We start from the raw sequence: 26893 nt of genomic DNA on the forward strand, positions 1-26893 counted from the left end.
TGATTTAAACTTCATAAATGTAGCCATAAAGATCATATAACATTTGCATAATATTCTGCTAGCCAGACATGTCTGCTAAATAAATGCAGAGCAGGAGTCATGTAATGAATTCTGAGTCAAAACAGCAAACTTCTGGATTCGGCACTATCAGGCCCGCAGAATGGCTCTGTGATGTTGGGTAAATGAATTCACTGTACTATGAGCCTGAAGTGCCTTCTAGTTCACAGATTCTAAGAACAGAAATGACAATGCCATTACCTGATTGAACATATTTAGGATTTTTGGTTAATAGTAGGTAGGTCTAATCATCATATACCTCTTTCATGAGAGTCTGTTTGCACAGCAACTTGAATTTAGAGGTTCTGTGTGGGGTGGATGCTCTGAGGGGCTGTCTCATTTCCCTTAAGGACCAATGCAGTCATTCCTCCTGTTGATGCTAATGTTGTCTGCTGATAGTTCACAGCTGAGTTCCTGCCTAGGAATTGCTTCTTGGCTCCAGGCCATGCCTGTTCCCTGGGAGCAACTCATACCAAAAGACTGGTGGATGCAAGAGTCATAAGGGAGGAGACTAGAGGGCCAGCCTCTAGCTTCCATTTGGGTCAGCTCTGACTGGTCGATCCTGGCCCCAGCATTACCCCTGGGTTGGCTGAGACCTTTTTTGAAACTACCTTGCATTTTAATTCCTTCTGCCCAGTCCTGTTTGTGTCACTTTCTGACCGGTGTCCATCCTGAGGATGCGCCTCAATCAACCACCATCTTAGTGTCTGTTTCCCAGGGTTATCAGCTGGCATCAGCTTCAGATAACATAACACCAACCAAAATGTTGGCTAAAAAATGTTGTGCAAGGTTAGTTAATTCAGTGGCTCATGAACATCTTCAAAGATCCAGATGCTATTCAACTTTTCATTCTGCCATCAGTAAGAAGAAAAACATGGGCTGGGTGCAGTGGCTCATGCCTGTAATCCCAGCACTTTAGGAGTCCGAGGTGGGCAGATCACCTGAGGTCAGGAGTTCGAGAACAGCCTGGCTAATGTGATGAAACCCTGTCTCTACTAAAAATACAAAAATTAGCTGAGCATGGTGGTGGGCACTTGTAATCCCAGCTACTCAGGAGGCTGAGGTGGGAGAATCGCTTGGTCCTGGGAGGCAGAGGTTGCAGTGAACCGAGATCGTGCCATTGCACTCCAGCCTGGGGGACAAGAATGAAATGCTGTCTCAAAAAATTCTCAGCACTTTGGGAGGCCAAGATGGGAGGATCACTTGAGCCCAGAAGTTTGAGACCTGCCTGGGCAATGTAGTGAGACCTCATCTCAACAAAAAATAAGAAACTTAGTTGGATGTGGTGGTACACACCTCTAGTCCCAGCTACTAAGGGGGCTGAGGCAGGAGGCTCACTTGAGCCCAGGAGATTGAGGCTGCAGTGAGCTGTGATTGTGCCACTGCACTCCAGCCTGAGCCACAGAGTAAGACCTTGTCTCAAAAAAAAACAACTAAGCATATTTTCTGTAGATCTCATGGGACCTTAAAAGTCTGCTTTTTTTTTCATGAGTTTTCTTAGTTAAAATACTTAAACTTTCTAGACAATTGCTAATGTGTTCACTAAACTAGTGCAGTTACAACCAACACTTATTAATGCCTATTAGGTAGTGAACACATTTTTACTTTTTCACGTATTTAATCCTTACAATCATCCTGTGAGATTGGTGTTATTTTCCTTGCTTTGTAGATGAGGAAACTGAGGCTCAGAAATATGAATGATACACCCAAGCCGTATGCTTCTCAGTGGCCAAACTTAGGTCTCCTGAATCTAAACAAGTTTTTTTTTTTTTTTTTTTTTTTTTTTTTTTTTTGAGACGGAGTCTCACTCTGTCACCCAGGCTGGAGTGCACTGGTGCAATCTCGGCTTACTGCAACTTCTGTCCCCCAGGTTCAAGTGATTCTCCTGCCTCAACCTCCTGAGTAACTGGGATTACAGGCCCGCACCACCACGCCCAGCTAATTTTTTTGTATTTTTAGTAGAGAGGGGGTTTCACCATATTGGCCAGGCTGGTCTCAAACTCCTGACCTCAGGAGTAGCTTAGCTTCTGCCAATGTCACTTCAGGCACTTACAGAAAGGATTCTTTGATTGCAAGCAACAGAACTACCTTTGGCAAGCATAAGCAAAAAAGGGATTTGTCAGAAGTATGTCAATCAGGGTTTGATGCAGAAATAAAACTTCCGTACTTATTCTAATTGGAAAGGGACTAAAGATAGATAAATGGTGCTAACAAAATTATTAAGTAGGCTGAGAGAAAAGGTTCTAGGCTGAACTTCTAGGAATAACTGTAGAACTATATAGACAACATAAGAGGAGTTATTCCTTTTAAGGCCACCATTGGAGCTAAGCTGGAATGCAGAGCCCACTGTTGCTGCCACCCTACAGCCACTGCTGCCATTGTCCCTGAAGATGCAGAATGAGGGAGAATGGATGCTAAGATGCTACATCAGAGAAACCTCACATCTCCACATTCTTGCTTGTCAGAAGAAATAGCCAAAAGAGAGCAGGACGATTTCCTTCTCAGATAGCAATGGGGTACACCCAATTGGCAGAAGTAGTTTGTATCCAGAATTCTAATTGCAAGGGAGTCTGAGATATAATCCCCCAATGCAGAAGGACAGTAGAATGGAGGCTGAGGGTAACATTTATCTCACAAAGATATGGGTAGTCATGCTACAAAGTGAAACCAACATTTTATTTTTTATTTTAAGAAATGATTTACTTATTTCTATGTTTTTGTAGTGATAGGGTCTCGCTATGTTGCCCAGCTGGTCTCAAACTCCTGGGCTCAAGCGATTCTTAAGACTTGGCCTCCCAAAATTCTGGGATTACAGTCATGAACCACTGAGCCTGGCCTGAAACCAACGTCTTAAAAATAAGGAAGCGTATTTAACCATATCGCTCTAACAAAAAATAGGTTGTTTTTGTTAATAATTTTATTTTGAGGTGAGATTGAGGGTTTTGTGTCACTAATGAGTAGCGAAAATTACTTTTAACTTATATACTGGTAAATAATATAAATAGAAACACATATATTGAAGGTACTTGTTCAAATGTTCTTGAAACCTGTTACTCTTAACTAAGAGCTCCTCAAAGTTGAGGACATACCTTAACATTCCATCTTCAGTTCCTGACAGTTAGTAGATGTCATTGAAATAATTAATAACAGAGTGTATAAAATTGAATTAATTGATAGTGGGATGACTACTGGATAAATGGATGTTAGATGGAAGGATGGATTGATTGACAGATCCAGCACAGTGCTAGGTGTTAGGGACACAAAAGTGGTGCAAGTCTTGTGCCTTTGCTGGGGAGCTTACCTCCTAGCTGGGGAAATAAATATATATGCAGGAAATAGTTCAACAAAAGCACAAGGCACTTGGTGATGGACCGTTCAGAAAAGTAGCATAAATGCAATAGACGAGATTGTTCCATTCATTGAACTTAAAGTGAGCAGATGAGGGTTGGTGGCTCTCCTCTTCCACTCTCCAACTCTTCACGCCAACGTCTGCATAAACCCATTATGCACTAGTGGCATTAATCAACCCTCTAGTTTGGGAAGGTAACTTTCTTGCTTAAGGAATGATTTCTAGTTGCTGCTTTAGTCAGTTTAATGATTTCTTTTTTTTGTGAGAAATTTTTCCCTTCCAAATAATTATGACTCTAATTATAACTCTCATAAACTTAAGTCTGGGAATTACCTGCAGATAATACCTAGCCTTTCTTATTGAGGCATTGCCACAAAAGGGAGAAAAGAGGCAAAAAACAAACAAAAAAACCCTTCCCTAATTATTGAATAGCTACCCAGCAGCTTTATAAATTTACCTAGCTAGGAAACTTGAAGGGAATATGAATATTCCTTTGGAAATTCCCTATTTCACCAAATGCTATCTTTTATGTGGCAGGGCCATGCTGGTGAGATTATGACTATTAAACAATTATGACATAAAATGACTTTTATAAAGCAAGAAAAGGATTTAACATTTTTGTGTCAGGCAGGCACCTTTCAGACAGCATTAGGCATGCAGTCCACATTCATTGGTACCCTGCTATGTACCAGAAATAGTCCTGAATGTTGATACAAAGATAATTATAGATCACAAAATTAAAAACATACATGAAACAAATGTATCTATTTGCCTTCCCATTGGAAAAACTCTTTTAATGACAGAAAATGTACTTTTTTTTTTTTCTTGAGAATGGAGTCTTGCTCTGTCGCTAGGCTGGAGTGTAGTGGCCTGATCTCAGCTCACTGCAACCTCTGCCTCCCGGGTTCAACTGATTCCCCTACCTCAGCCTCCCAAGTAGCTGGGACTACAGGCATGCACCACCACACCTGGCCAATTTTTTGTATTTTAGTAGAGACAGGGTGTCACCATGTTGGCCAGGATGGTCTCGATCTCCTGACCTCGTGATCTGCCTCCATCAGCCTCCCAAAGTGCTGGGATTACAGGCCTGAGCCACTGTGCCAGGCCTAGAAAATGTACTTCTTGGAAAAAAAATTTTGACCTAATGGCATACTAGGTACCAATAACCAACCCTTCTGCTAAAAACGACTAGAAAAGCTGGACAAAATATTTAATAAAATCTTCTTGAGGCACTAGAGAACTAATCAGATAGTAACAAATTTGCCATGCCAGTACCCAGGAAGGGACAGAGGCCCCAGCACATGATCTCGGTATCTGGGGCTTCTTTTTCCTCTGGGAAAGTTTGTCAGTTCTGGACAGAAAAGTCAAGAAGCATTGCAGTTTTGACTCTCAAGGATCACGGGGTGGGGAGCACAGTGAATAAAGTTAACTTTGAGTAGGACCTTATGTGGATGTAGCCTAGGAGTAAGGATGAACCAGAAGTAGGCTCTTTCAGGGACCCATGCTCAGCTTTGAAACATTTCAATCCCTGAAATGGGATTAAAGTGATCCTGGAGTACCAGTGCTTTAAGGTGCTTGGCAGTAGCAAATATGAATAGTCTCTGATGGAGGATAGAGTCACCTTAGGTTTCAAATTTGTTTTATAAACATTTTTATAAGAACCATGTGTGAGACACAATTAAAAACAAATAGACATGCAAAGAGACAAGATAACAAATGAATATCAAAAAAAAAATAGAGGTAATAGGCCCACAGTTGATGTTTATATAGCTGCACTTATGCTCAAGAGGATAAAAGACATAATTAAGAATATCAGCAGAAAGCTGGAAACCATATGGAAACCAAATGAAAATTCTAAAGCTGTTTTATTTGTGAACTTTTTTTATATTTAAAAAAAATTTTCTAGGGATGGGGTCTCACCATGTTGCCCAGACTGGCTTTGAACTCCTGGACTTTAGTGATCCTCCCACCTTGGCCTCCCAAAGTGCTGGGATTACAGGTGTGATCCACCATGGCCAGCCTGTTTTATTTGTTGAATGAAACTTTATTCAACAAATAAAATTAACTCAGTGAATGGGGTTCAGCGGTACATTAGACTGCTAAAGAGAGAAACAGTAAACTGGAAGATAGAAGAAAATGTTCTGAATGAAAAAAAGGGAAGCAAAGGGTGAAAAAAATCAGAAGGTAAGAGCCCCAAATGAGCCTAATTTATAATAAATTAGAGCCCACATCAAAGCAGAGAATAGGGTGTGATATTTGAAGACATAACTGCAAAATTTCAAAATTTATGAAAGACATCAAACTATGAGTCAAGAAGCCCTGCTAAGCCTAAAGAAGATAAATACAAAGAAAAATATACCTGGAAATCTTATAGCAATACTGCCAAAGATCAAATCAAACATGAAGTCTTAAAATCAACTAGAAAAAAAGATCTTGTTACCTACAAAGGAGCAAAAATAAGACTGAAAGCTGACTTACCAACAGAAACACAGAGACAGCAGAACCTAGAGACTAAGGAATGATAGCTTTAAGGTGCTGAAAAGGTGAAAATTGATCTGCCAACTAAAACTACTGTACCCATTGAAAGTATCTTGCAATAATAAAGTCATTTCCAGAAAAACAAAAGTGAGAGGATTTAGCATGCACACTAAAAAAAATTAGAGTATTCTTCAGAAAGAAGGAAAATGACCCCTTCTGAATGTGATTGAAATTACACAAACATACACATTTAAAATACAGTCAACCTTGCCGGAGGGCTATGGGAAAGGGGGAGTTACTAATCAACAGGTCTAAAGTTTCAGTCAAGCAAGATGAGTAAGCTCTAGAGATCTGCTATACAACATTGCAGCTGTAGTCAACAATCATGTATCGTGCACAACGAAAATGGTATGTAAGTTGGAAAGATGTTAAAATGTTCTAAGAACTTTGCATTGACCTGGAAGTGCTTATTAGATTTAGATAAAGCAAGGATGCATATTATAATCTCACGAATAACCCCTGAAATATCTTTATATGTAACTCTCATGCAGATATGGAGTAGAAATAAATTTTTTGAACCAATCTTGATGAAGGCAAGAAAGATAAAAACAAGGTAGGATGAGTAGAAAGTATTTAGTAAAATGGTTAGTTAAAATCCAAATATAACAGTAATCACATTAATCAAATGTCAATAGAATAAATGCTCCTTAAAAAAAAAAAAGATTGTTGGAATGGATTTTGAAAAACAAACCCCAGGTATCTGATCTTTAAAAGGAGTCACGTCTAAAACAAGACTACAGAGCAAGTATAACATAAAAAAGGACATTTCATAATACAAATAGGTTCAATTTTCCAGTAAGATAAAACAGTTCTGAATTTGTGTATGCTAAATAACATAGCTTCAAATATATATAAAGTTAAATTTAACCAAGCTACAGAGAAAATACACAAATTTGCTACCAGAGAGAAACTTCAACACATTCCTCAGTAACTAATAGTATAAATAGACAATAATTTTGCAATATTTTCTACAAAAAATTTAAAGACAATTCAATCTTTTTTTCTTGCATGGTTGGTTGAAATTTGCTTTTTTATTGATAATATTTCAGGAAACTTTCAGCTTCCCCGTGTGTTACTGGTAATGTCAAAGTTAGGAAGATCTCTATCAGATTTCCTCCATTTGTGAGCTATAAAATAAGGAGGGGTTTTCCCTGATTTTGTTTTGTGCCATTTTTTTTCTCCATACTTTTATGCCAGGCACCATAGAAGATGTCCATATTTTAATAAGCAATTTTTGGCTCTGGACATTAATTGTATCATAACTCTAGGTGCATTTGTATAGTGGGCAGTAACTGTATTTCTGAAAGTTATTTCTTTCTGGCACAGTAACAATAATGTAACATACATGGAAGTGACTGCGTGCACATAAACCTGTCACACTAAACCCACACTAAATTAATCCACCCCTCAACTTTGGCTGAATCTCTAAAATGCCACAACTACTCCCACATCAATCAACGTGACAGACAGTGTGAATAAGGGAAGGCTTGAAAGGTAAGAGACAATGATCTCAACTAGCTGTGGGTAAAATAACTTATTTGGTATACTTTGTGTACCACGACTATATGAATCCTCAGGCGAGGGCTGTGCAGGTGAGAGGCGCTGAGGGTTACGCTTGATGAGCTTCATAGCAAATCTGTCCTTGCCTGGGACATAGTAGGAGCTCAGTAAATATTTGTTGAATGAATGAATAAAACTTGTAGGACTCAGATTCTGTGATGGTTAGTACTGAGTGTCAATTTGATTGGATCGAAGGATGCAAAGTATTGTTCCTGGATGTGTCTATGAGGGTGTTGTGAAAGGAGATGAACATTTCAGTCAGTGGGTTGGGAAAGGCAGACCCACCCTTAATCTAGGTGGGCACAATCTAATCAGCTGCCACTGCAGCCAGAATAAAAAGCAGGCAGAAGAACATGAAAAGACTTGACTGACTTAGCCTCCCAGCCTACACCTTTCTCCTGTGCTGGATGCTTCCTGCCCTCAAACATTGGACTCCCACGTTCTTCAGCTTTGGGACCCAGACTGGCTTCCTTCTCCTCAGCTTGCAGATGGCCTATTGTGGGACCTTGCGATTGTGTAATTTAATACTCCTTAATAAACTCCCCCTTCTCTCTCTCTCTCTATGTATGTATGTATATGTGTATATATATATATATATATATATACACATATACATATATATACATCCATATCTATTCTATTAGTTCTGTCCTTCTAGAGAACCCTAATACAGATTCTAACCAATTGGAACAGATGCTAACCATAAATGTTTGGTACAGCCATCCTGGTAAGTACCAGGTGACCACTGGCTTGACTGTTTCAGTGGAATCTTGTTGCAGAGTTTCTTTGGCCAAATAAATGGCCTCTTAGGGGAGATTTATCTTTCATATATAATTAAACAGTCTGAATTCAATTTGGGATCACATCATAGAGCATGACTCTTGAGTTTGTGAACAAGCCACAAAGATCAAAATTTAGCCCCTCCAAAATTGCCATCTTGGCCCTGAGTGTGGGAAAAAATTTGGGATAGTCAATTTAGCATTGCCTGGATTTAACAGTCTAAAGCCACATCCTTAACAGGGCTCAAAAGCACACAGAAAATGGGGCTACTTTGCAGTTAAAAGCTGTTTGTATTCTGCTCCATTACATAATCTATTACTCTATTTTGCACTTTGAATCGATCTTGTACCCATGTTTGGTTTTGAACAGAATGCATTGGTCACTTAGAAAATATTGGCTCACTGAGTTATATAGCTCTCCTAATTGTTGACATTTTTTATTACACAATGTCAAAAAAAATCACATTCATCACCACAACCACCACCAATCTGATCATGAGTCATTAAACACTGAGAAGCTCTCTGAAATTCTAATATTTCCTTGAAAAATTGAATTTTATCATGGGAAAAATATTGTTTTTTTTTTCTTTAAATGACTGGCTCACTTCATTTTCAATAAAATGTCTGCCAAATACCCAAGTCTGAATATCATAATTTGTCTGCTGGTGTTCATTCAAATGAAATTGGTGTTCCCTGAAAAATGCAGCTCGCTCAGCTTGCAACTCAGATGATGGCATGAGTATTACTTTTCCTTGAGACAGAATTGTATACCTCAAGGCAGCAGAAGTGCTTCATACATATTTCCCATATTATCTCATGGATGTGTACTCAAGGGTCAAGATGAAATAAAATTAAGAGTTTTTATAGTTTCATCAAAGACACTCTAAAATGGAACCTCTTTTTAAATGTTTAAAAATTCATCATCATCATCATTATTAATTTATTGTGATTTTTTTGGCAGTGACGAATATAACAATTATTAGTGCAGTTTGAGGTTCCCTGCTTGGATTCCTGCTAAACTTTCAGCAGTTTTACCCATTGCTAATTTTGCATCTCCAGTGCAAATATGAACAGAGTTGCAAAGGCAAATAACAGTGTAGACATCCTGCAAAGGTCTTAGGACCCCTGGGGGTCCTCACATCATACTTTGGGAACCACTACTCTAGGGATATGTGGGTTCTTCCTTTTGTTCACGGACATCAGATAATAAACAAAGCTCAAAGCTGCAGCCAACAATCTCCTGCTCAGGAAAGATAAATACAGGTGACTGGAGCAACACTGGTGCTCAATTCTTGGACCTTCCTGAGTGCTGTCCCCATCTAAAGAGTAAATAATCAGATTTTCAGCTTGCCACGTGTCAGTCAGGAGAAAGTGAATAGGTTGAGAAGTTTAATGACATCCGCAGCCTCCTGAATCTAATGGATTGAATGCTTCAGAGTTCATCTGAGAGCGTCTATTGGTGGGCAACCCTGCTGAGAGAGTATAGCCATGACTCTCGGATGGCCCATCATGAGCTGATTTTACGCAGCATGAAAGCCAGTGATTTAAACACACCATAAAGAGTATTTTTATGGGGCATGTAATATAGCCAAGAGGAAAGAGCATGACATTAACACTAGAAATTTGTCTTCTTTTTCCAGAAATGTTGAATTGCACTAATTTATTCCTAAATTCCACAATTTACTCTTAAATCCCACAGTAACATTTCCATCAATTGTAGACTTAGGTTTGCAAATTCAGTACCTAAGAAGCTGTTGGTTTTCTAAAATGTCTGTAATCTTGATTTTCCACATCTCTGGCTTTGGGGGATTATCTGTGGCTTTGGTGGCAACTGCAAGGCAACCTTGAAATATCTGGGTTCTCTTAACTCTAGCTTGACTTTTTCCTCCTCACAATTGACATGCTTCCTTGGAAAATGTCATCCATTCTCAAGATTTTCACCACTACCTCTACTTTCCCTCTCTTTCTCTGCCTTTAAGTTGGGCTGCTCTTCTCTTAGGGGCTCAAACAAGGATGCTGAATCCCATTTCTGGGCCTCTGTCCATACTGGGCCTTCTGCTTGAAAACGTCTGCCCCATCTTTTCACCTGGTTAATTCCTACTAGCTGGGTTCAAAGGACAGTGGCTCAAAAAGTGTCACTTCCCTGATATTCCAGAGTAGATCAGATCCCTTGTTCATGCTTTTAGGCTGTGTACTTTGTAGCATTTACCACAAACAAAATGAAATCATTATTTGTATAATAAGTTGTTTAACATCAAATGGTCCTGACTTGGACTGCTTAATCATTTGTTTCCCGTGGAAACTCCATCAGAGCGAGGACCATGACTGTCTTGTTTACCTCTGCACTACCAGCTTCAAGTCCTGTGCATGCAACAGAGAAGGAACTTCATATTTATTGGAATAAAGAATGAATGAGACTATGTCCAATGGCTGGTTACTCTGTATCTAGCCCAGACCGATTTGTCTAGCCCAGACATCTTCACATGGATATCTCACCCAGCCTCAGTTCAAATTAATCATCTCCCGTCCACTCCACTGTGATCCAATACTAGTTCCCTTCATTTGTTCTGCTGCAATAATTTTTCTTTTCTTTTAAATCTAATTTTTAAAAGAATCTAATTCTTCTAAAATCTAATTCTTTTAAATCTATTCTTTTAAAAATGCAAATCCGATTGTGTTCAAATCCCTTATACTCCAGGCTACAAATCCCTGCCTTCTTTTTCAACCTTGCCTCATATAACTCCCTTCTCACCTGCTAACACATCAAGCTCATTCCTCTCTTTAGGGTCTTTGCCCTCGTTGTTCCCTCTGTCTGGGAGATCCTTCCCCTAATCTGCACACAGCTGGATGTCTCTGCGCATTAGACTACAGTGTCAATGTCACTGTTTCATACGGGGACCAGTCAGTGAGCCTTTCCTAAGCAGCCTTTTGTTCATTTTTACAGTTGCTGTGTTTGGTATTCTAGCTAGGCCTATTCAAAATGCAGTCTCAGGCCTCATCCTAACTTTACTCAATCAGAAACTGCATTTTAACAAGCTCGCCAGGCAATTTTTGTGCATATTACACTATGAGAAGAACCGCTGGTTATGATCTCCTTGGGCTGTTGTTGAATTGCAGATCCTGGGGTGAATTTGAGAACCGGGAGTCAGAATGTCCAAGCATATGAAAAGCTATATGTTCAACACGCCTTCTGGGTGACAATTGGGAAATACTGCATCTAGAAAATCACTGAATTCAGGTCAGATTTGTTTATAGCTTGTGAATGCCCCATATTATTTTAGGGACTTGTAGATATAAAAATGAGTAAGATTCAGTCCTTGCCCTTCAAATACTGAGATCCCAGTGGGAGACAAGTATGGAATCTAATACTTTCAGGATAATGCAGTAAGCACAGTGATCGATGGATGAGTAGTATGGAATCCCAGCTCTGTAGTGGGGCAACTTTGAGCAAGGCACTGACATTTTTGAACCTCAGCTTAATCGTATACAAAATGGGGTAGTACTACCTGGTGTTCAGGCCTGTTTTGAAGATTAGTGAGTTAATGAATGTAAATATGTAGTGACTCCATAAACTATGTTGGTGTTACAACTGCTGCCCAGGGTGACGAGGGAGCTGGTAGAAAAGCAGTGCTAGTTCTGATAGAATATTCTGACTCATGCATTCACAATTACCATAGGTAGGCAGAGAGGGGGAAAGTCAATACTAGTCAGAATTAGAGAGCAGCATCTTGGCAGAAATGGGATTTGAAGTTGGAGTTAAATGGAACTCTTAAATAACTGGAACCTAGAGGCCTGGGGAGAGTAAAGAGTACATCAGTTAAAGGAAAATAATCCCTTGCAAATCAATCTCTGCTCTTCTGCTTTTCAGTAAGTAAAAGGGCTGATCTGTCAATGTGGCTCTAGATGAAGGAGTTTGTAGTCCCAATTTTTTTTTTTTTTGGAGACGGAGTCTCACTCTGTCACCCAGGCTGGAGTGCAGTGGTACGATCTCGGCTCACTACAAGCTCCGCCTCCCAGGTTCACGCCATTCTCCTGCCTCAGCCTCCCCAGCAGCTGGGACTACAGGCGCATGCTGCCACACCTGGCTAATTTTTTTTTTTTTTGTATTTTTAGTAGAGACAGGTTTTCACCATATTAGCCAGGATGGTCTTGATCTCATGACCTCGTGATCCACCTGCCTCGGCCTCCCAAAGTGCTGGGATTACAGGAGTGAGCCATCGTGCCCGGCCTGTAATCCCAATTTTTGTGGGGCTTTGGTTTTTGGGGTGGTCCGCAGCCTTGTCAGGGCACCATCTGGCATTGGTAGGAGATGACACCTTTTAAAGATGGGCCAAGAGTCCAAGAACTACTGATGGTGGACCCTGGGGTTTAGCAAAGGGAAGCTAGTAAAGAATGAGAAGGATCAACCTGGGGTTACTGATGGCAGACCCTGGGGTTTGGCAACTTCCCCAGAGGCCACACATTGGTGCCGGTGCTTCCTGAGTGTAGGAGTACCAGAAAACTAGGAACATACTAGTCCATGGATTTCCAGACATTTCCCCACGCATTTTTTTATCCTTCAGTTAAATTTGCTGGAAAGGCCTGCAGGGACAGCTCATTACCAACTAAAAGAGTTTGACCAGTAACTGATCAGAAACAAACACAGAATCCAAAAGTTGAGGCCTTCATTATTTTTCCTCTGTGAGTCATTTTGTAGTCCATGCAGAGTCTGGCTTGGCAGAGGGACCAGGGACCAGCAATTCCCCCTGTTATTGTTGTGGTCTCTGCCTCTTCCCCTTCTATCCTCCTTTCTATTTTCTCTTCTTTGTCTTTTCTTTTTCTTTTTTTTTTTGAGATGGAGTCTCGCTCATTGCCCAGGCTGGAGTGCAGTGGCACGATCTCAGCTCACTGCAAGCTCTGCCTCCCGAGTTCATGCCATTCTCCTGCCTCAGCCTCCCGAGTATCTGGTACTACAGGTGCCCGCCACCACGCCCGGCTATTTTTTTGTATTTTTTAGTAGAGACGGGGTTTCACCGTGTTAGCCAGGATGGTCTCGATCTCCTGACCATGTGATCTGCCCACCTCGGCCTCCCAAACTGTTGGGATTACAGGCGTGAGCCACTGTGCCCAGCCTTGTCTTTTCAACTCTTTCTTCTCCCTTCTTCCCCTCCTTGTGTAAAGAGGTTTTCTCATCTTTCAGATTTCTGAGGGTGGAGCATCTGCAAGAAAAGCATTCTCTTTATTATATATCTGTATCTATATCATTTATTCTAATTCTCATATAGTAAAATATAATGGTTTTTGCCATGACTTTTAAATGGCAAAAACTGCAATTACTTTTGCAACAATTATCTATCTATCTAGAGAAAATGGTTTGGATCTGTGTCCCCACCAAATCCCATGTTGAATTGTAATTTCCGTGTAGGTGATGGGGCCTGTTGGGAGGTGACTGGATCATGGGGGTAGTTTCTAATGAATGGTTTAGCACCAACCCTTTGATACTGTCCTCACGGTCGTGAGTTCTCATGAGATGTGGTCACTTAAAAGTGTGTGGCACCTCTGCCTGCTCTCTCTCTTTCTCCTGCTCTTGCTATGTAAGACTTGTCTCTGCCATAGGCCTCCCAGAAGCAGAAGCTGCCATGCTTCCTATACAGCCTGTGGAACCATGAGCCAACTAAATCTCTTTCTTTATAAATTACCAAGTCTCAGGTATCCCTTTATAGCAATGTGAGAATGAACTAATACATATAAACAATATACATTATTATTATATATTATACACACATATATGTAATGTATATTATATATTATACACACATATGTATACATATCCTTTTATAGAAACCCCTTCTCAAACCAGTACTTTGAGATATTATTGTGCTAAGGAAATATTCCGTCTCCTCGATGAGTTACTAGAGAACCCTCAGGCGATGGAGAAGGGAAGAAAAATACCTGGAAGAGGATAAAGGAAGCCTTCATCCTGTTACATAGACACTGATAATAGATATGTCTTTCTTTGGGTGTTTAACAAGATTGAAATCACATTGTGGACTATTATATATAGCTGCATTTTTTAGGTATTTAATAATATGTCACAAAAATTTCCCCATACCCTTATCTACAATATGTTTTTTTCAGTACTTTATTGAGGTATGATTCTCATACAGTAAAATGCACAAATTTTTAGCATACAGTTCATTGATTTATGACAAATTTTACATACACACACACACACGTGGCTACAACCCATATCAAGATATAAATATTTGTGTCACCCCAGAGAATTTTCTCTTTCCTCATGCCCCATTCTGGTTAATCCACTCCCTGATTGCTGCCCCCACCTTAAGTCTTGTTTCAGCTTCTGTCACTATACATGAATTTTGCCTATTCCTCCACTTCACTTAAATGGAAACATGTAGTGTATACTCTTGTGTCTCCCTTATTTCACTCAACGTAACGTTTTTGAGATTCATCCTGTTATTGAATGTATCCAGAGCTCATTTAAAAAAAACTAATAACTTGTATGAATATTCCACAAATTGATTGCCAATTCTCCTATTGACAGATATTTGAGTTGTTTCTAGTTTTGGGCAACTATGAATAAAGGGGCTATGAACATTCTCATGCAAAGATTTTTATGGACATATGTACTCACATATACTCTTGCATATATATTCAGGGGTAGAATTGCTAGATCATAGCATTTGCTGGGAGGGTGAATGTTTAACTTTATTAGACACTGAGAAACATTTTTCTAAAGTGGTTGTACCAATTTATACTCCCATAGGTATTAGGGTTTCCATAGTCTTTCACATTCTCACCAACACGGTCAGTCTTGATAATTTTAGCCACTTTGGGGGCATTTTTTGGGTATGGTTTTAAATTTTTAATTCTCAAACAACCAGTGAAATTAATCACCTTTTCATACGCTTTCTGGCTGTTCAAATATCTTCTTTCATCAGGTGTCTGTTGAAGTCCTTTGCACATTTTAAAAATTGGGACATTTGTATTTTATTATTATATTTGCAGCAGTTTTTACATATCCTAGATACAACTCCTTTGCTAGATGTATTATGAGCATTTTCTCCTAATCTGTCTTGCCTCTTTACTTCCTTAACAATGTCTTTGAGTAAATAGAAGTTTTAATTGTGATAACATCTCATTTATCACATTTTTATTTATGGTTATTTACTTTTATAGCCTAAGATATCTTTGCCTATTTCAAGTTTAAGATTTTTTACAATGTTTTCTCCAATAAAGCTTTATAGTTTAGCTTTTACATATTGGTCTATGATTCATTTTGACTTGATGTTGCTATATGGCATGAGACAGAGATTAAGGTTTTTTTTTTTTTTTCCGTGCATATATTCAGTTGTTCTAAAACCATTTATTGAAAAGGCTTCATTTTCCCTTTGATTTTCACTGGTATCTTTGTCAAAAAACAAATGATTAGGTCTATGTTGGTCTATTTCTGGACTCTCTATTCATTTCTATTGATTTATTTGTCTACTGAAAATTAACCATTATCCTAATTACTATAACTCTATAGTAAGTCTTGAAATATAATAATACAAGTCTTCCAACTTTGTTCTTCTTAAGATTATCTTGGCTATTCTAGGTTCTTGCCATTTCCATAGAAATTTTAGAATCAGCTTATTAACATTTATAAAAAAAAGCCTTTTGAGATTTTGATTGAAATTTCGCTGACTCTATAGATCAACTTGGGGAGAATTTATAGCTTAATAAAATTAAGTTTTTGAGTATGTTAACATGTATGTTTTTCTTTTTTAAAGTCTTTAATTTCTCTTAGCAATATTTTGTAGTTTTAAGTGAAAGGGTCTTCATTTTGTTTGTTAATTTATTCCTATATATTTGTGATTTTTTATTTTTTTTGTGATGAAGTTCAGCTCTGTCACCCAGGCTGGAGTGCAGTGGCACAATCTCAGCTCACTGCAACCTCCGCCTCCCGGGTTCAAACAATTCTCCTGCCTCAGCCTCCCCAGTAGCTGGGATTACAGGCACATGCCACCATGCCTGGATAATTTTTGTATTTTTAGTAAAGACGGGGTTTCACCATGTTGATCAGGCTGGTCTTGAACCCTTGACCTCAAGTGATCTGCCTGCCTTGGCCTCTCACAGTTCTGGGATTACAGGCGCATGCCACCATGCCCGCCTAATTTTTGTATTTTTAGTAGAGATGGGGTTTCACCATATTGGCCAGGCTGGTCTTGAACTCCTGACCTCAAGTAATCCGCCTACCTCAGCCTCCCAAAGTGCTGGGATTACAGGCATGAGCCACTGTGCCTGGACTATTTGTGATTTTTTTTAGCTTATCAGTACGCTATAGTTTGAAATGCCTGTTCCCTCTGAAACTCGTGTTGAAACTTAATCCCCAAGCTAACAATATTAAGAGGTGGGGCCTTTAAGAGGTGATTGGATCATGAGGGCTCTGCCCTCATGAATAGTTTAATCCATTCATGGATTAATGGGTTATCACAGGAGCAGGTTAGTTATCCTGAGACCGGGTCTGTTATAAAGGCCAGTTTGCCAGTTTGATTTTCTTATGAACCCCCTTGCCATGTGATGCTTGCAGAGAGTTCACACCAGCAAGAAGGCCCTCACCAGATGTGGTCCCTAAGCCTTGGACTTCCTACTGTCAGGAACTGTAAGAAATACATTTTTAAAAAATAAATCACCCCATCGCAGGCATTCTGTTTTAGTAACAGAAAACTGCCTAAGACACAGTGCTGTCTTATTGTTATAGTGACCAATGCACTCAGTGTTGTCTTTCATTGCTTTCTACATCCTAAACATGAGCAGAACCTAGGTACAATATGTAGCTTTTAATACCTGCATTAAAATTCATTTTAGATGCATTTTATAATTTACTTGAAGAATTATTTACTGTTGGAGATTTATTTAAAGATTTAGTTTAGGCCGGGCGTGGTGGCTCAAGCCTGTAATCCTAGCACTTTGGGAGGCTGAGGTGGGCGGATCGCAAGGTCAGGAGTTGGAGACCATCCTGGCCAACATAGTGAAACCCTGTCTCTACTAAAAATACAAAAAAATTAGCCGGGCGTGGTGGCGGGCGCCTGTAGTCCCAGCTACTTGGGAGGCTGAGGCAGGAGACTGGCGTGAACCCGGGAGGCGGAGCTTGCAGTGAGCCGAGATCACACCACTGCACTCCAGCCTGGGGGACAGAGCCAGACTCTGTCTTAAAAAAAAAAAAAAAAAAAAAAAGATTTAGTTTATTCTACTCATTTATAAGTAAAGCTGAGCTGAGCATTTAAACAAAATCTATTGGCCGGGTGCGGTAGCTCACGCCTGTAATCCCAGCACTTTGGGAGGCTGAGGTGGGCAGATCATGAGGTCAGGAGTTTGAGACCAGCCTGACCAACATGGTGAAACCTCGTCTCTACTAAAAATAAAAAAATTAGCCTGGCTTGGTGGTGCGAGCCTGTAATCCCAGCTACTCAGGAGGCTGAGGCAGGAGAATTGCTTGAACCCAGGAGGCGAAGGTTGCAGTGAGCCAAGGTTGCTCCACTGTACTCCATCCTGGGTGATAGAGCGAGACTTCGTCTCAAAAACAAAATAAAACAAAACAAAACCACCACCAACAAAAAACAAAATATATTGAGCTGGAGATTGCTCTTAGCACTTTGTTTGTGTTAGTTTATTTATTCCTCAGAAAAGCCATTTTGTTTGTCTCTGATTCTTCCCTTAGGGTACATCCCTGGAGGTGGAATTGCTAGAGAAAAGAATGTGTATTTGCAAAGCCCTTGAAGAGCAATGGGAAATTTTTGCCAGGTCGCTTCAGTGCAGTCAGGTGACAGTGCTATACAGTCTGCACCGTGCTGTTCATTATGTAAGGTTAAGAACCTGGCCTATAGGAAGCACTATAATAAATCTTTATCCACTGGGTGAAAGCATGAGGGAATGTTTAGATGAACCATGGAGGGGAATGGTGAGCTCACCTGATGTGAACTTTCCTGGATTTGAGCCAGCTGTGTTTGTCCACCTGTGTTCATACTCTTCAAGTAAAGGACACAAACATCAAGAGAATCTACATTGGTTAACTGCTCACACCTTGAAGTTAACCTTCAGTGTTGGCCTCATGAACTTCTGTCGTTAGTTAAATGGGTTTGGCCATCATTATACAATTCATGCTAATGTCTTCTAATCAGACATCATACTCCTACCTATTCTGGCTTCAAAACCCTGGGTCACACTTGATCTTTCCTCAAGAAGCCGGGCACACATTGCCTATAACCATTGCCAGCATGCAGCACAAGGCATGTTAGCCCTGTGTCTTAGTCTTTTTTGTATTGCTATAAAGGAATACCTAAGACTAGGTAGTTGATAAAAGAGGTTTGTTAGGCTCGTGATTCTGCAGGTTGTACAAGGAGCATGGTGCCAGCATCTGCTCAGCGTTTGGTGAGGGCCACAGGCTGCTTCCACTCATGTGGGAAGGCGAAGGGAGCTGTTGTGTACAAAGATCACACGGCGAGAGAGGAAGCAAGAGAAAAGTGGCGGGTTTGGTGGGGGCGGGGGGTAGATGTCAGGCTCTTTTTAACAAACAGCTCTAGTGAGAACTAACAGAGTAAGAAGTCCCCACCTCCAAGGGAAGCATTAATCTATTCAGGAGGGATCTACTTTTATAACCGAAACACCTCCCAGTAGGCCCCCTTCAATACTAGGGATCAAATTTCAACATGAGGTATGGAGGGGACAAATATTCAAACCAGAGCACCTTCTAAAAATCTCCTATGACTTCATAATGTTACTATCATGATCCCAGTAAGGCCGTGGTATTGATATTGTCCCAGAATATATGGCCAGAGTAGATAGGCAGATCCCAGAGGTGGGGGAACAAGGTATTAGGACTCAATTCTCTATAAATCTTTCAAGTTTCTGCACATCTCATGGGCAGAGGCACTGAGAGCTTTTGTTTCCGACTCTCTTTTCAAGGATGTGTGTATAACAGCACTTTAACATAGAGTGTTTTCTTCTGGGGCAGAGGGCATATTTGTTTGTTGACCGGCAATGTGTCTCTCCAGGGCAAAATCTGGGATGTTTGCTTATAATCCCTTTAAAAGACAAGGGTTCCCTAAACTGAGGATTCCCTTCCTGTAATGCAACCCACTGTATGTGCAGGAGTTACCTGGCTCTCTACACATTGCCATGTTGGAATTGGGAGTCAGGGAACCACCAATGATGATATTCTGGCTACTGTCGTCCACCTCTGACCCAGGAGTCTTGTATCTTCTACCCAGGAATTGTGGTAGAATAACTTATTAGATTTCAGGTAGGGTAAGATGCAGATGCTTTACAGTTCTTAATGCAAGATGAGAGTCCAGAAATGAGGTCTGGGCTGAATCCAGAATTGATGGTGAAGATCAAAACTCTGAAGCAACATTCAGGACTGAGAAATTTCTTGCCATTCTCGTGATCAACTCGGGCAGTGGGATAAGCCTTAACCTCAAACAGGGAGCCATTGTTGAGTCCTCCTATGGGGATTGAGGGAGACAAAAGAAGGATAAAATGGAGGGAGGACCTGTCAGACAGGAGGCAAGACTCAACTCAGTCAAGCCTTGTTGCCGGTCAATAATCTTCTTTAAAAACAAAGTGGTGATTGAGAGTCATGGACAAATTCTGGCATCACCCTTTCATTTATCCAAATCTTCATTGTATCCTCATTGTGTGAGGGTCAATAAGGTCTGCTGTGCTTCCTCCTCCAGGGTTGTAGTGAGGCTCAGATGACGTGGTGTATGAGAAAGCTCCAATGCAAGAGGTAAAAAAGCAGGGATGTTTTTCTCAAACATAGCCTGGTGCTTTGTTAACTGAAATAAATAGATCTAGGGCTAGAGTGAATATACCAATAGTCACCATTTGTAGAGCACTTATTGTCCTAAGCACTTTACATTTATCATATCATTTAATCCTCACAAGAAACCCATGAAGAAAGTCATATTATTATCCCCATGTTAGAAATGAGAGAAATGAGCATGTAGGAAGAGAAGACATAGCACACAGTAACTAGGAAATGAGGCAGATTATGGAATGACTGTGATGTGCTCTTCACTACTCCTACTTTCTTGCATTTGGGAACCGCCTTCCCTGCTCCCTGTTCCTGATTCCTTCCAAGATGCAGCAATAGAAGTTAGGTCAGCCATGTGACCAGCTACTTTTGAAGAGGCCGTCACAGGTTCTATGCTGGATGGTTCCCCATCTTAGGAGGCCTGATCAGAAACTCTGAGCTTTCTCATTTGCTCGCCTGTTTCTCCCTCATTTTGTGAGCATCAGGAAGTGAGGACAGCATCTCCAAACATAAATCTTCGACGAAGGCAGTCAGGAATTCCAGGGTAATGCTGGGAGGTAAGAAAAGAGCAGTCAAGCTAGGACAGGATCTTGCTTCACAAGCAGGTAAGAAAAAACCTTGTCGTGAAAAGGTGGTTGTGTGACCACTCCTGGTATCCCCCAGGGTTCAAAGGCCAGGCTTGCATGAATATAAATAAAAAACATCTGCTCCCAATCTCTCCCATCTGAGGATGGAGTTAACAGAAAGTTGGGAGTAGGAGGTGAGGAAAGGAGGCTGTTCCTCTTCTAATAACTTCCTGGAATAGAAGGAAAGAACCTGGCCTGTTTGTTCTGAGAGATGTGAGTCCAGCTGCAATCAGAGCCCACCCGGAGCATGGCATTCAGTGGTGCGCAATGTGGATGACAGGCATAACTCAGAGCAAGATTGGATGGGAGTGGGCAGGAGGACAAAGGGCCTTCTAGCTCTGTCCTGTGCAGAACTGTCAACAGATCAGAGGGAGAGGAGAAAGGGCAAATAGAATCTTAAGAAGACTTATCTCGAGGAAGGGCGGGAAGATGAGGTTTGTATGTTTTTAAGGGGGAGAAGAGACAGAAAGGGAAATTTAGGCCAACATCCAGAATTTCCTGGAGTGCTCCAGGAATCATCTTCAGGAGTAAGTTCCCATCCCTGATGGTCATCAAAGAATGTGGGGTGGCTTGCCCCCAGCTGCGGAGGCAACTTGGTATGGGAGTTGGATGCAGATAGATGTGAGTTCAAATCTAGTTTCCAGCACTTTCAGACGGTGTGATCTTGGCTTAATATCTTGAATTCTAAGTGTTTTTCTTCCTTTAAAGCAGTAAACTGTCTGTTTCCTAGATGGTCTCCATCATGACATCCATAGTCAACCCACACACTATAAGAAGGATCTTTTCATTAGGTGGGTGAGAGAGGAAGGTAGGGACCAAATAATCTTTAATGTCTTGCCCAATATTCCAAGGAAATGAACTGAACATCGAATGTGACTCTGGGCAGTTTGCACTGCCATTCCATGCCTCATCAAACACATCATTATTTCTATGTATTTCTTCCCTTATAATTCCAAAAGGGAAAAAGACAGATACACCTAAGGGAGAAGAAAATGTAAATAAACTATTATGACCCTAATGTGAAGGTTTTAAGGGTGACAGGCTCTGTGAAAACACTGATTCAAACAGGCCAGGCATCCCATTGGCAGTGACTTTCCTCCTTAATGTCAGTCCCTAGGGCCAGTTGGCTGCTGTCTTGGTGATACAAAAGGCTCCATTTGGCTCCATTTCAGACAAGTTGAATGAACATCATTAGAGAAATGGACGAGGGGTGATGGATGACTTGGATGAAGTCACAGAAAGAGTGTGGATCACATTTGCTTTTTGACTCAATGCTGGGAGGAAGAGCTGAAATGCTGGCTGACATCATGAAGACTCTAAAAGGTCTAGGCTGGTTGTAACAATGAATTGAAATGAATTGGGTCAAATTTAATAGAGGAAAAAGAACTAAGATCCTGCACCTGGATTATAAAATGAACCAAGCTTTGTAAACATAATGACAAGGAGTGAGTCAAAAATGGAAAAGATTGATTGATTTGGCTCTAATAAACTATAAAACATGGATGTCAAAAACACTATAAACAAGATGAAAAGGCAAACTATAAATTGAGAAAAATAATGGCAACACATATGATAGTGAGAGTGGGTTGATATGTTTAAGAGGTCTTTCAAATCAATAAGGAAAAGAAAAATACTCCACCAGAAAAAATGAGGAACAAATGTAAACAAACAGTTCAGAAGATGAGAAATCAAAATGGTCAAACGGCATGTGAAAAATTTATCCACAGTATTATAAAAATGCAAATAAAAACAAAAGTGGAATACATTTTTTTCCTATCGGATTAATAATGACTTAAAAGAGTAATAAGAATCAAGGTTAGCAGGATGCAGGAGAAGCAGACAGGCTCAGCCACTGTAGGGCATTATCAACTTGCATAACCTTAATGGGGGCCAGTTCTGTAATGCATATCAATAGCCTTAAAAATATCCAAACACCTTGACCTAGAATTCCACTTTTAGGAACTTGTCCTAAGGAGAAACTAGAGAAGGATATGCAGATATAATATAGTAGGGAATTCGTGGCAGGATTATTTAGAACAGCAAAAAGTTAGTAACAACCTAATGCTCAATAATGGGGAATTCAGTAATTAGGATAATTAGAACAATGAAATACCATGGTATATTAGTCCATTTTCATGCTGCTGATAAAGACATACCTGAGACTGGGCAATTTACAAAAGGAAGAGGTTTAATAGACTTACAGTTCCACGTGGCTGGGGAGGCCTCACAATCATGGCAGAAGGCAAGGAGGAGCAAGTCACAGCTTACATGGATGGCAGGAGGCAAAGAGAGAGAGCTTGTGCAGGGGAACTCCTCTTTATAGAACCATCAGATCTCATGAGACTTGTCTGCTATCACGAGAATAGCATGAAAAAGACCCATCCCCATGATTCAATCACCTCCCACTGGATCCCTCCCATGACATGTGGGAATTGTGGGAGTTACAATGCAAGATGAGATTTGGGTGGAGACACAGCCAAACCATTTCACATGCAAACCTTAGAAATCACTGATGTGAGAAAATATTCATAGTATGTTTCTGTGGTACACATGGAGATGTGCTGCTCAGATCCCCCTTCAAGGAAGGACTTGCTACCATGCGTGTTAGTTCCATCAGGGTTTGTCTCAACTGCAGAGAGAGACAAGCCATGGACACATCCTTCTTGGCTTTCACACATCCAGTGATTGTTAGAGTTAAGGGCATAAAAGCCCAGCCATTTCTACCCAATGCAGACCATTCTGCTACACCATTTATGCTCCAGAGCTCCCCACCAGGTTGGCCTGGCTTATGTCAAGTCCTCCATAGGGGAACAATTCTCCTGAATATTTTTTTTTTATATCCTATAGCTCCTGGGATTTCTGAGCAAAGAACATGAGCAAACTTGGTTAACAATGACTGAATTACTAACATGTCTTGCAACTTAGAGATTGTGTATGGCTCCAAAGAGATTTAGAGACTTATCTTTCCTGAAGATATTTGCTCACATTTAGGGAAATAAGTCCACAGATGCCTTCCTCTCTCCTGCAGAAACATATATTTATATTCCAGACTTGAAATCTCTCTTCAGAGGGGAGGATGGGCAGATGTACTAGCCACCCTATATAAGCTCTGAATTCCATGCGTTTTTGGGTTGCAACCCATGTTGCACCCCTGCTGAATGCACCTGGCCCTTACTGCATCATCCTGTGGGGACTGGGGTGTGAAGAACTGGTGTGAATATGCTCTGTGAGTGAAAAAGCTCTCTTCTCTGAACCAGAGATTTCATGTTTCCTGTCTTAACCTTTCTCTCTCTCCCTCTCTCTCCTCATTCTCTATATAATAGATAGATCAATGCATATGTATGCATATATATGGGTGTGTGCATGTATATGTGTGTATGTATGTATTTGCACATGTATATGGTATATAAGTAACTTAACACCTGCATTAAAGTTTGACTTCTTCCTCTGCCCTACCTGTCTTCCTCCCCCTCTCTTCCTCAGGTGTTGATCTCAGATAAACGTCTTGCACACCTCCAAAATGATCTCAGTGTTTACCTCTGGAGAATTCAGGCTGCAGTAGTTGCTGAGTTAAAAAGAAAAGCAGTCTATAGAGCCATACATAAACATGACAACATTTTTGTACTTTATGAGAGGTGCATTGAAAGAGATGACAAAACTGCAAAATATTAATGACAGTTTTTTTGTTGGTGTGAATACGAATTTTTTTGTGCTTTTCTCTATTTTCCAAATTTCCTGCATTGAACATGTATTACTTTTAATTACAGGGTGTGCCAAAATACTATTGCCATCAGCTGTATTCAGCAGGAAATGGAAGTGGGGATGTTAAAGCTGATATTTACAGACTGCTGGCTATGTGGCTGGCACTGTTTTAAGCAGTTCACATTTAATTTCTCCTTATATGCAATCTCATGGGGGAGATATCATCTCTTTCTCATAAATGAAGGAAACTGACACCTAGAGAGATAAATTACTTTCCCAAAGTAGAGAAGTCAGAGACTGAATTCAGTTTTCCTGGCCTCAGAGCCTGTACTTCTACAGTCTCAATGTTCCCATCTTAGCCTCATCCTTGGGCACACAAATTAGGGCCTGGCATACCTCCCCTTCTGGGACTAGGATGGGTCCTCTGCCCAAACTCTAAGCCCCTCATTTCACTTACAAGTCCCATGATCTGGCTGTGCCTCCATCTACAGATCCTTTCATGCCACTTCTCCCTTTCTCTTGGCCCCTGATTGGCATGCCTCCATTCTTGGAACCCTCACCCTAGGATGCTCTTCCCAGCTCAGGGTATGGTTGACTGCTTCCACCCTTCATGTTCCAGGCTAACTGTCCCCTCTTCAGTGATGCCTTCCCCAGCCACTTTCAGTGTTTCCCTTCTCTCCCCCTTGCCTACCATAGTTATTCCCTAATTCCCAGTTTTGTTCAATGTGGCTCATGGCATTCGGTAAAGACTCCCATATTGTTCACTCACCTAGAGATGTGTAATAGCACATGTGGGCTCTGGAGCCAGACTGTCTGTGTTCAAATCCCAGCTCTCCTTTTACTAGCAATGTATCTTTGGGTGAGTTAGTTATTTCTCTATGCCTCAGTTTCTACATTTGTAAGTGGTTTATTTAGACACTGTCTGGTGTATAATGAGAACTCCACCTGTCTCTAAAGCCCATGCCAGCAGGGACTGTACCTCACACTGTGTATCCAGCTCTTAACACAGTACGTGGTACACACAGGGGCTCAATAAATACTTTTTGAATGAAGAACAAATGCAGAAGCTTAAGTCTCATAAATGGTTACTGAGATCTGATGCTTCCTACTGGCATCTGTGTGGCCATGAGTGTGTTGAGGGAACAGCTTCTCTCGTTCTAAGTTTTGTATCTTGCCAAAGGAGAGAGCAGATGCAACGAACCTGTGCAAGGCTTTGCCTGTGAACTGCCAAGGGTCTAAGCAAGCTGTTTACAGAGCATGAGTCTCACATATGAACTCAAGGTCTGGCTCACAGTCCAAGTGCATTTTTTTTTCTTTTACCCACTAGACTTCAACCTTTGGAATGAGATGGATTTGGAAATCTCTTGCATAGCGTTTAGGGCCTCATCATTCAAGTAGGACCACGCGCTCTCCATCCTTTTGCCAAAGTCAATACCTAATGCTAAAACAGCTTTAGAAACTTTGATTTTATTTCTCGTCTTCATTTTTCATGGATGACACAATCTTTCACTTAGAGATACCTCTTGCCCTGTAGTGGTTCCCGTATTCCTCTCTCCTTTTTAACCACGATCTGTTTGAGTTTAGTAACTGCTCCTTATCCATAGTGCCTGACATAAAGTGGGCATTCAGTCAGCTAGCTCTAAATGTCTGATGATGGAATGAATGAATCAATGAATGAATTAGTAATTAATTATTAATTGATTAAAGTTCACTAAAGGCAGGGCCATGCCATCCTTGTATCCTCAGCAGTCCTGGCGCAGACCATGCATGTAGTGGTAGATGCTCAATGAATCATTACTGAGCGCATTGTAGATTCCAGGAAGAATATTAAAGTTGTGGAAATAGTGGTGAACCCCACAAGCATTTACTCTGCCCTGGCAGGAGGACTTGAATGAATGAATGAATTGCTCCACTGTTTTGACTGTCTTAGTTTGCAGAGCAGCAAGCACCGCACTTGAACCTGAGTTCTCTCTGAAGCACTGCTTCTCCCACAGAAAAGCTGGGGCACCAGCAGGGAATGAGGGGCGTGCACTCAGCTGGATGATTCAGTAGAAGAAACTGCAAGACACAGATGAGATTAAAAAGGAGCTGGGCAGGTGTGGTGTCTGCAGAGAAGGCAAAACCAAAATAGAAGGATCAAGAATTAGAAAAATTGTTCACTGAGGACTTGGTCAGGGTCGGGACACAGGAAGGATGTCAAGCATCTCAAGAGTGGGAGTTGCTGGGGATGAATCCAAGACAAAGTCTGCTCGACCGCAGCAGGTGGCTTTGGACATGCTCTTCTGCTGCGGCTGTGACCAGGAGTCAGTTTGCAGTGAGACTGCATCCCTTTTAAAGCAGCCATGTCCTTATTCTTCCACTTGACATATCCTTCTCCAAAGTCAGAGCTGTTTCACCAGGAGTTCCAGGATCAGGGTATTCACACTATGAGCACAGAAAAGGCCTTTCCTTGGTTCCTGGCTCACAGATGAGATGCATGAAACCT

This window comes from Symphalangus syndactylus, chromosome 7, assembly GCF_028878055.3.
Source record: "Symphalangus syndactylus isolate Jambi chromosome 7, NHGRI_mSymSyn1-v2.1_pri, whole genome shotgun sequence".
In the NCBI taxonomy this organism is placed as follows: domain Eukaryota; kingdom Metazoa; phylum Chordata; class Mammalia; order Primates; family Hylobatidae; genus Symphalangus; species Symphalangus syndactylus.